Genomic DNA, 12445 nt, shown 5'->3' on the forward strand with positions numbered 1-12445 from the left:
TCTCAACATCTCATAGTGAGTAGAACCTGCTGATATTTTACTGTCGGCCAATGCTTCCGAACCGTTGTCCCAGTATCAGATATGTTGCCATACGATGCGAAGCACTCGTCTTTTCGCGATCACTCCTCCTCCGATTTTTTTTTTTTTTGCTTTTGCATTCCCATTTCTTTATTCTCTTGCTAAGACTGATTTGGAATAGGATCTCAACTCTTGATATCGAGTCCAATTTCAAAGTCTTAAGTTTACTTTACGAGTATTGATTGTACACATCGGATTTCGATTAATCGTTTTCTTGTACGTGCATGATGTTTGCATTCGTTTGAATTTTTGCAACGTTCACTGACAGTTTAGAAGTTTGTTTGGATATTTTGAAAAATATGACAAGAAAATGATTACGTAATGTTTAGAAGATTTATCCCTTTCTGCATCTCTGACAAAATAAAAAAAAAAATTTTTTTTAAAAATAAATCATCAAATATCTATTAGTAAATAAATTTGGCTATGTTAATTAAAAAAAATATTAAATCGATTTTACAGAAAGAGGAGATACGAATTTACTGCGCAGCCATAGGTGCCATAGAATACAACTGCGCAGCATCTGGACATTTTGACCTACATAGCAGAATTTTGGCACAAATTTGTAAATTTTACCTAATTACAATATTTCTATTTTCTATTAGTCTACAATCGTTAAACACTTTTCAAAGAAGATGAGTAATTGTAATTCAAATTTCGTCATGCAGTATTAAATTGCGTGATATTAATAATTTGCGAAAATATTTATTGGTAAATACACATATCTAGAAGGCGGAAAAAATTTACTGCGCAGACGTAGATGCCATAAAATAGAACTGCGCAAACTCTAAACATTATGACCTACCTAGCAGAATTTTAGCACAAATTTGGAAATTTTCCCTAATTGCAATATTTTTCATTAGTCTACAATTGTTAAACACTATTTACCAAGAAGACATTCATAGATTTTTAATTGCAATTCAAATTTCCTCATACAATATTGAATTGCCTGATGTTAATAATTTCGTAAAGTATTTATTGTTAAGTACACATATCTAGGAGGAGGGAGAAATTTACTGCGCAGCCATAGGTGCCATAGAATCAAACTGCGCAGCAACTGGACTTTTTGACCTACATTGCAGAATTTTGGCACAAATTTTTAATTTTTTCCCAATCGCAATATTTACATTTTTCTACATCAATTAACATTTTTGACTTATTCAATACAATGATGATCAGAGGAAATTATTTAAAAAAAACCGAAAATAAAATAACATTTCGCTTGTTTTTTTATCCCTTTTTGAATTTACATCTAAAAAATCAAAAAAAATCTTATGACTATTGGTAAATAAATTCTGCTACGTTTTAATTAAAAACGAATCAATTTTACAGAAAGAGAAATTTTTGCAAAAAAAAAAAAAGAAAGAAATATAGGAATTCAATATGTAATTAAAAGGTTTGAAGATTAAAAACCTCCGTCATGGGAAGTAAAGCGGAAAGTTATTTTCGATACGGAGGGTGATTTAAACAAACATTGCGAAGGAAAAATAATTATATAATTCAAGAGAGAACGAGAGATGACCTATCTCTAGACGTTGCACTTCCTTTTGGTTGTTGTGAGTTTATAACTTGTTTTCCAGTGTGTGGCATTTGGCATCTCTCACCATCTAGTGTTGTGCCTAGTTGCCATTGGCCTCCTTCATATGTGCCAGAACTCACTTCACTATAAGGACGATTCTCTTTTGTAAAATAGTAAGCGACACCTAAATCGCGTCAGATTTATTAACATCGATCAGTCGATATAATATCATTCTTACTATCGCAGTGTTTGATTTGCTTCTATTTTGTGAGATGCAGTCAAAAGAATATTTTTATTTACACAATCGATATATTGTTACATCATGCGTCAATTTTTTTTTTTCTAATTTTTGTTATGTCAAAAAAAACCATTTATTTACCAAAACCAATTTCTTTTTAATTATTTATTTTTTGCTTTTTAAAATGATCATGAAATCCTTAAGGTCTTCAAAAGTCACCGGTCTCTTGTTAACAAAAAATACATTTAGGAGAGACGACCTTGTCTTTTAGATTCATCAGGAAAAAGAAAATTGGCAAAAAATTTTTGCACAAAGAAAAGAAAATTATCGCCACGGAATTGACTGTCAACAGTTCGTTGCTTGTAGTTCAATATTTGAAAAAGAAAGTAGGCCAGGGTCCAGTGTTCGTTTAACTTAAATAATACTCTTTTGTCTCTAATAATAATAATTTTTACCCTCCTTCTTTTCTTGGGACAATTTATGTCAAGGGACCTTGTCATCTCACAATTTTTGTTGGGATTCAATATTTTAATTACAAAAAAAAATTAAATCCTTTAAACGGTTCGAAAACTTTTCCAAATTTTAAAATTAGAATTCGGTCGTTAATTTTAGTAGAACTAAGAAGGAGGTTGGTAACAGTTATCAATAAAAAAAAAGGAACTCAAATTCGTAAACAATTGCTGCATTTAATTCTAAATGTCTGCGCCCAAATTTTACGAAAAAAAAAATTTTTTTTTTTTTGGTGCACTTTTTCTTGACCCAAGTAACAATCAAAAAGGTTAATCGCAAAGAGACAGAGAGGGAGAAACGAATGCTATCAAGACAATCCAAGAATTCTTGACTAATTGCTCTCCGAGATCTGGAATGCTTGTCATTTGAGAGGGGAGGGTGGGTGCAACAAAAAAAAAGAGGGATGTCATGAGGAGAGAATCGTTCGGAAGTACCTACACACAATTCTTCCTTGCACACGGTGTGCGCTGGCGCATACACCGCATACCAGATTCTTGTTCTCTTATTAGCCATATCCTCACGATTATATTACCCACCAGGAACGAGTAAACGTTTTGCAATTTAGACCAGCAATTGAAAATGCTGGTCAATCTCAATTAACCTCCCCCTAAGATTGCTGGTAGATTTTTAATTTTCAAATTTTAATTTTTAAATTTCAGTTTAAAAATTGTAATTATTAAATTTCAATTTTTAGAAGATGCTGTTAATTCCACAGCTTTTTTTAAACTCAGTATTTATTTGATAATCAATAATTAAAAAACTATCCATATTTTCATATTGGGATAAAAGTAAATTTCGGAGTAAAAAGTTGATAGCGGAACAATTCAGACATATTAAGTGTAATTAGAAAGATTCCTGCATAACTACTCACAGTAAAAAATGTAGTTAAAGGATTTCAGGTCAGTGGATGCCTCGTAGAATGATTTGTATGATATGAAAATTCAAATTCATGGGTGTATGTAATTAATTTATTATGACTTACAGGTAAGAAGAAGGGTCCCACGAATTTCCATGTACGATGAAGATACAAAAATTTTTGCTGATTTGCACTGTCTTGATCTCTGGTCACAAGAATACTGATGGGTAAGCACCCTGAAAATTTCTACCTGTACTGATATTTACCAATTCTACCCTAAACTTTTATATATAGCATTAATTTTTTTATTCAACTTAATTTTCTTTCAATAATCAAAAAGTTTTCTTAGGTGAAAATCTGAGCTAATATTAATAAAACTAAATAATTAAAAATTATGAAATTAAAATTAAATTAATTCTTTATGAAACAGTATTATTTCTTAACATTATTAAAAAAATTTCTTGGGTGAAAATCTGAGCTAATATATTAAAGAAATTAAAAAATTGTTAAAAATTAATTATTTATGATACTAAAAAATTATTAAAAATTAATTTTTTTTGAAATATTTTTAAATGAACAAAAAAATGTTCTTGGGTGAAAATCTGAGCTAATATTAATTAAAGGTTCATTTGAATTTTATTTTTTTTTACTTCATACTGTGATAGTTTGGAAATTCGATTGTGTTAATAAATAAACCATTTTTTTATAATCCTTTTGGGATTGAAATGTTCAAAAAATTTGTTTAAAAAAACGTATTAATTAATTTTTTATTGATCACAATTTTCTGCAAATGATCAAAAATTTTTTTTTAGATGAAATTCTGAGCTAATAGAAATGAAACTAGAAATTATTATAAATTACAAATTAATTCTTTATGTAACTTGAAATTTCTTTAAATAATCATAAAAGTTTTCTTGGGTGAAAATCTAAGCTAATATTAATAAAACGTAAAAAAATTATTAAAAAATTAAATAAGTGAATATAATAAAAATTTGTGATCTGATAGTTTGTAAATTCGATTGTGTTAATAAAAAAATTCTTTTTTAATCCATTTAAGATTAATTTGTTCGTCATTATAAAATTAACATTGGTTTATTATGAAAATTTGATATCTTTTAAATGATCAAAAAAAATTTTCTTGAGTGAAAATCTGAGCTAATATTAATAAAACTAGAAATTATTATAAATTTAGATAGATTAAATTATCCCAAAATTTGATATCGTAAAACAGGTAACTAATTTTTTTTGTTTGTTTATTTTACATCCATTTTCATTAATGTTGATTGAAGTAAAATTTTACAAGCCTTCTACGAATTTAATAATTTATTATAGTAAAATTAGAAGTTGACAACATTTCAATACAAAAAATATCCTAATTTTTGGTATAAATTAAATTGGAAACAAATTTTTCAATAAATAATTAAAGAAAACCCTATTTTTTAACAACTAAATATTGTTATACCAGAATCTAGATTAAAGATAAAATTTTCAATCTAATATAAATATATATATATATATATATATATATATATATATCATTTTACCAATATATAAATTACATGATCGATGTTTCCCGCGTGTATTCACAAGTTCAGTTGTAACCCAATCTGAAATAAGGAACAACAAAACAAAGAAAAGAAAAGATATGAGACAAGATTGCTCTTCTATAAATCGTGTACGGTGAGCCTTTTTTGAAATCGATTATATCGCAACGATGAAAGCAGAGACCTCTTTTGCAAAAGCGTTGATTGAAAATTATTCAACAACCCCTTCTGTGTCGGTGAATATATCCAAGTGCTTGTACATCACACTGCCAGCACATAAAATATAAACCACTCTTTACGACCTTACTACGCATCAATAATCAGGTTACCATCTGTGTGTATGTATTTATGTGTGTGAGTGCCGCGCGCGCGGGGCAATTACGCTCAACGATCGTCCCAAGAATCAATTACATACTCAGGCAAAAATTTTTTAAGAAATTCGATCGATGCTGGTATGTTAAAAAAGCCCCTGTTCATCATATAATAAACAATTAATAGCATACACACACATACACGAGGCAGTAAAGTCTATTGCAGAAGATTACCAACCTTTGCGTCGCGAAGAAAGGGACCCAAGAAAAAAAATTATAGGTTATGTTCTGAAATTTTAAAGTGAAAATAATTCTTAATGCAAACTAATGATGTTTGTAATTAAAATAATTCATAAAATATAAAAACAAAGAGAATCAAAAACTGTCGTTAACTAAATCTATAATTCGTTTGTTTTCTAAGATCCCTTAGCGATTTTTATTTTGTAAATAAAAATCAAAATTCATAATTTTTGACATAAAAATTAAAAATTTGTAAATTAGTGAATTTTTAGGTGTAGAATTTGAAAAATAACTGCGAGCCTGTTTGGAGTATATTTTTTTAGAGTTTTGGACCAAAAACTAAAAACTCTTAAAAAAGATGTGTAGGTAAATTTCACAATTTTTTATTTGGGAAGCTAAAATTTAGTACACTAGTGTATTTTTACAAGTAGATTACAAAAAAAAAATGTAGCGAATGCGTTAGGAATTTATTTTTAAGAATTGTGGACTAAAAACTAATAACTCATAAAAATAAAGTGCACGTAAATTTCACAACTCTTAATGTAAGAAGCTAAAACTTGGTATAATAGTGTATTTTTACGTGTAGAATGTGAAAAAAATATTGGGAAGCTGTTGGAAATTCATGTTTAAGAGTTTTGAGTAAAAAGCTCAAAACTCATAAAAATGAATTGCATGTAAATTCCACAATTTTTAACTAATGAATTTAAAATTTAGTTTACTAGTAAATTTTTACTAGTAGATTTGGGGAAAAATATAGCAAACGTGTTTGGAATATATCTTTTTAGAAATTTCGCCAAAAAACACCAAACTCATAAAAAAGAAGTAACTGCAAATTTTACAATTTATTATGTAAGACGATAATACTTGGTATACTAGTGTATTTTCAAGTATAGATTCTGAAAAAAAATTGTGAACCTTTTTGAAAAAATTTTTTTTTAAAGTTTTGAACCAAAAACTGAAAACTCATAAAAAGGAATGGTTTGTAAATATCACAATTTTTAATTAAAGAATTTAAAACTTGGTGTACTAATGTATTTTGACGTGTAGATTCTAAAAAAATACTGCAAACTAGTTTGGAATATAGTTTTTTAGAGTTTTGAACCAAAAACTAAAAACTCTTAAAAAAGAAGTGTAGGTAAATTTTACAATTCTTTATTTAAAAAGCTAAAATTTAGTATACTAGTGTATTTTTACTAGTAGAATACAAAAAAAATATAGCGAACGCGTTTGTAATTTATTTTTAAGAGGTGTGGACTAAAAACTAAAATTTCATAAAAAAAGTGCATGTGAATTTTACTATTTTTTATATACGAAGCTAAAATTTGGTAAACTAGTGTATTTTTACTGGCAGATTGTGAAAAAAAATTGCGAACCTGTTTGGTATATATTTTTTAGAGTTGTGGAACAAAAACTGATAACTCATAAAAAGGAATTGTCTTTAAATTTCACAATTATTGACATAAAAATTTAAAACTCAGTATATTCGTGTATTTTTACGTGTACATTCTGAAAAAAACATTGCCAACCTGTTTGAAATATATTTTTAAGAGTTATGGACCAAAAACTAAAGACTCATAAAATGAAATTGTCTTTAAATTTTACATTTTTTTACAGAAAAATTTAAAACTTGCTATATTAGTGTATTTTCACTTGTACATTGTGAAAAAAAATATTGCGAATATGTTAAGAATTTATTTTTTTAGTTTCGTACCAAAAACTCGAAACTCATTAAAGAGAATTATATGTAAATTTTACAACATAACCTATAATTCGTTTTCTTTTAAGGTCCCTTCGCGATTTTGATTTTGTAAATAAGTTTTTTCAAATTCAAAAAAAAAGTTATACACCTTCTTCGAAAAATGATTTTGAATCAAGTGTCGTAATCGTTTATCGTCAATGACGAGTACTAGAGCTAATTAAAGTAGAGGAGCTTTTGCGCTAAGATGTAAGATAAGGTCGCGTCGTAGGTGGCCCTTGTGAAGATGGTCCGTACGACAGTTGTGCGATTGGTCGTGACTCGAGAGGGCGATAGAGAAAGAGAATAGAGAGCGAAGAAAAAAAAAGAAGAAGAAGAAGATGGAAGGAGCCATCTGGTCTAGAACAGGGTTTGCATAACTACGAGATCACGTCTTTTTTTGCGGGCGTCTTATTCGTCTACTTGGTCTTCTTTGGTAACGTCTAAATTGTCTTAGTGTGTGTGTGTGTGTATGTTTTGCGATATTTCTCTAGGCATAGTTCGCTTCCAGGTTCATTGTCACACGTGTGAAAGAGAGGCACACTGTTTACCTGTCGTGTAACGTTGATTATCCATGCGATCTAAACTGCGTCCCTCTTACGTCGTCTGTCTGGTTAATGAACTGAACTTTGCGCGTCTTCGAGGACCTCTATTTCTTACTTCCTTTCCTTTACCACTAACTCCTTCCTGTCGGTAATAAATTATCATAATTAGGAATGTTTTCCTTTTTCTTGAATTTTTTCTTTTTTTTTGCTGTAGTTTGAAAATTCGATTGTGTTAATAAATAAATTCTTTTTTTCAATACTTTTGGGATTAATTTGTTCGACATGATAAGGATTTATCTTAATAAAAGCGGGATTGGTTCTTTATAAAATTTAACATTTCTTTAAATGAACAAAAAAAAATTTCCTGGGTGTAAATCTGAGCTATTATTAATAAAAACAAAAAATCTATTAAAAAATTGGTATTTATTAATTTTTTATTGAAGTTAATTTTCTTTATATGATTAAAAAAAAATTTATTGGGTGAAAATCTATGCTAATATTAAAGAAATTAAAAAATTGATAAAAATTATCAAAAAGATTTCTTGGTTGAAAATATGAGCTAATAATTTTCATTTAAAAATTTCTTTAATTAATAATAAAAATTTTTATGAGTCAAAAACTGATCTAATACTAATAAAAACTAAATAATTATTATAAATTATAAAATTAAATTTTAAAATTAAGATTTATAAAACTTGATATTTCTTTAAATTAATAAAATTATTTCTTAGGTGAAAATTTGATTAATGAAATGAAAAAATATCATGTGAATGAACAAAAAGATTTCCTCTTCTGTCGGTAATAAATTTTATCATAAATTAAAAATATTTTTTTTCTTCTGAATTTTGTTGCTATAGTTTGTAAATTCGATTGTGTTAATAAAAATAACCTTTTTTCTAATCCATTTGAGATTAATTTTTCCAACATGATACGGATTTAGCTTTGCTTGGTATATATTTAGAATGATGTTTATCGAGACTGGTTAGGTTGGCAATAATTATTATTCAAGTTGGAAAAAATTCGATTCAGACGTTTAGAACCGGATTCGATAGAAGCCGTTAACGGAGAGTGGAGTCGAATCGTTTTGCCAGTCGTGAGATAGTGACCCAAGTCATCTAGTACCAAGTCTCTCTCTCTCTCTCTCTGTTCTTCTCCTTCGTCTTATTTTTTTTTTATTTTTCAATATTTATCCCTTATTACTTACCACCTCAAAAATTATCATCCTAGTGAATTAGTTGAATTGCAAAACTAAAACCAAGGAAATAGGGAAAAGATTGGAATCATAAGAAGGCAATTGATGTAATTTGAATTGGTACATACACGCGACGCGTCCGAACTAAATGCAAAGAAGAAGTAAAAGAAGAAGAAGACCGTGCCAGTTGTCATGCAGTTCACGCGTGACTGCCGCATAACCCTTTCCACCCCTTTTTCTTTTGCACACTTCATAGTCCTCACACGCCAATTCTATTCCCCACTTGGCGGAACATTGAACATACATTCACTGTAACCAGGGTTCGTGAGAACGGTGCTCGTGCGTTCATTCCTTCGACCTCCTTGCATGCAATAGACTTGGTGCGCGCTTCTTTGGCGCCATCATATATATATATATATATATATATATATATATATATATATATATATATAATGATAATGATTCCTCTTCCAAAATTAAAATTTTCCTTCTCTTTTTGAAAAATGGATCCGTTATTGAATCATTCAGTTTTTATTAGCATTTATGTCTCTTTTCAAACAAGTGTGTATAAATTTTTTGAATATATACTCATTAGAATAGTAAAATAGCGTTATGAATCTTAAACTGATACTTGAGATGTTTACTTAAAACTCAATGCTTAGTGTTGAATTGCTTTTTATTGCCAGTTGTAGGACATGACCTAAGACCGTTAGAATCCCAGCACGATGTTAGTTTGCTACTATACTATCGGATGCAAATGTACTCAAAGACTACTTGACTCCGCCTCTCATATCTTGATGATATCATATACAATTTCTTTTTTCTTTTTTTGCTTTTATCGCAAACTAACAGTTTATATTTGTTTCCCATTGAGACTTATATTTAATTGAGGCAAAAATTTTGCTATTTTCAATAAATCACTTTTAATTATTGTGAAAAATTTTTAATCCTCCGTGACGAGGAGCATAACTACTATATGTTGATTAAAATTTTGATGAATGTCCAATATTTATTAATATATCAAATATTTTTTAAAAATATCAAATATTTTTTAATAATTATTTAATATCGATTAATATTAAAAAAAGGCTTTCTTACCTTTGCATAAAGTCGATATATTGGAGCATTGTATCATTCCAATAGAATCAGAAATTCATGTTACGTTTAATGGAAAAAGCATCGCCTTGTTTTCGGTCGGTGGACTACCAAGTAAATACGCAATGAAAACAATAATAATAAAAATATTTAATGGTGAAAATCTGAGCTAATATTAACGAAACAAAGAAAGAGGTTACAAAACAAAAACCTTAATTTTTTATGAATATTTAAAAATTCTTTAAATGTGACGTTCCACGAAAGAAGGAAAATCGTTGAAAAAATTGCAGGTTATATTTAGTGATAGTTTTACCATAAAAAGTTACTTTTTAATTAAATAAAATCAAAATCAGTATTTATTGAATTTTTGAAAATGCAATGGAGGCTTAAACAAAAAAATTTTTTATTAAGAGTAAATTTACTTAAAAAATTACAAACAGAACGTAAAAATTTTTTTACATAAAATTTTCTCTCGTTGAGCGTCACAAATGATTAAAATATTTTTATTGATGAAAATCTGAGCTAAAATTCCACAACAGGAAAATATTGATTCAAATTTTAATATATCAAATATTTTTTAATATTTATTAAATATCGATTAATATTAAAAAAAAAGGCTTTGTTACCTTTGCATAAAGTCGATATATTGGAGCATTGTATCATTCCAATAGAATCAGAAATTCATGTTACGTTTAATGGAAAAAGCACACGGTTCGTCGCTTATAGAATTTGAAAACTGGAGCAACAATTGATTTTCTATATTAAAGTTTTACTTTACAATTCACTGAATTTGTGAATTGGTATATAAATATCAACTTGTGGGTGTTACACGTTGAATACATTTTATTTTGTCTAAGATCCAAATTAAAAGTGACCTTCACCGGATGAAAATTTATCAAATATAATATTGTAAACAAAGATATCGCTAATAGGTTGCCTAAAATAATATGGTCAAGGCCATAATTAATTAAGAAATTAATAACGCTTTATTTATTATTTCGCTCACTTGTTTATTAAAAAAAAAATTTAAATACCATTCGATCGTACGAAGCCTAATTAAGTAGGCTTTGAGTTGCCTACTGTTTTTTTTAATTATTATTATTATCATTGAATTGACGAATATAAACAGGTGAATGGAAATAGTAATTTGATATATCTTCAAATGACAAAACAAAAAAAAAATTCTTAGGTGAAAATCTGAGCTAATATTAAAGGAATTAAAAATATTGTTAAAAATTAATTCTTTATAAAACTAAAGAATTATTAAAAATTAATTCTTTATGAAACTTAATATTTCTTAAAATTATCAAAAAGATTTCTTGGGTTGAAAATCTGAACTAATATCAATTAAGGGTTCTTTCTTTTGAATTTTGTAATTTAGTTTGGAAATTCGATTGTGTTAATAAAAAAACTCTTTTTAACCCATTTAAGATTAATTTGTTCCGCATAATACGGATTTAGCTTTATAAAATCAACATTGGTTCTTTATGAAATTTGTTATTATTTTTAATCATCAAAAAATTTTCTTGGGTATAAATCTAAGTTAATATTAAAGACAAAAAATTTATTTAAATGATTATAAATTTTTCTTGGGTAAAAATCTAAGCATATATTAACGAAACAACAAAAATTGTTAAAATAATCTGTAGTAATTTTTTATAAAATTAAAAATTTTTTAATTGATAATAAAAATGTTCATTGGTAAAAATTTAAGCTAATATTAACGATATGAGGAAAAATTTTTAAATAATCAACATTAGTTCTTTAGGAAATTTGCTATTTTTTTAAATGATCAACAAAATTTTCTTTGGTGAAAATCTGAGCTATTATTAATAAAAACAAAAAAACTGTTAAAAAATAGGTATTAATTAATTTTTTATTGAAGTTAATTTTCTTTATATGATTAAAAAAAAATTATTGGGTGAAAATCTATGCTAATATTAAAGAAATTAAAAAATTGATAAAAATTAATTCATTAAGAAACTTAAAAATTATTTAAAATTTAATTCTTTAGGAAACTTAATATTTCTCTATATTATCAAAAACATTTTTTTGGCAAAAATCTGAGCTAATATTAATAAAAAAATATTTAATAAAAATTAATTCTTTATGAAATTTGATATTTTTTTTATACGTACCAAATAGTTGTTTTTCCACTTCGTTTTATAAGATTTTGAAAAAAATAGCAAAACATAATTCATTAGGAAAATTTGCTTTTAACAGAAAAAAAAAGTTTTACCTTCATTTGATATTGATGAAATAAAAATTGGTTTCACACGTAATAATAATTTTCATCTCATGTTGAGACGACTTAATGCAAATAAATTGATGTGAAAGTCAAAATGAATTGTAAATTATATTGCATCTCAAACATTATGTAAGTCAAATTAAGCATGAGCACGTGATTTGTGATTTGAGTGACACTTGGTTGGAAAGGGGGCCGAGAGAGGTTGGGATTCCCCTTTTGCGCTCCTAGACTCTCTTTCTTCACTGTTCACTGGGCCATTGTCTCGACCCGGTACGCCATTCGCATACAATATCCAATAGCGATTTGAATCTAATCTAGTTTATGGTCATTGTCACCA

Source organism: Leptopilina boulardi, unplaced genomic scaffold (genome assembly GCF_019393585.1).
Source record: "Leptopilina boulardi isolate dan_hultmark-lab unplaced genomic scaffold, ZJU_Lbou_2.1 LbouV2_260, whole genome shotgun sequence".
NCBI lineage: Eukaryota > Metazoa > Arthropoda > Insecta > Hymenoptera > Figitidae > Leptopilina > Leptopilina boulardi.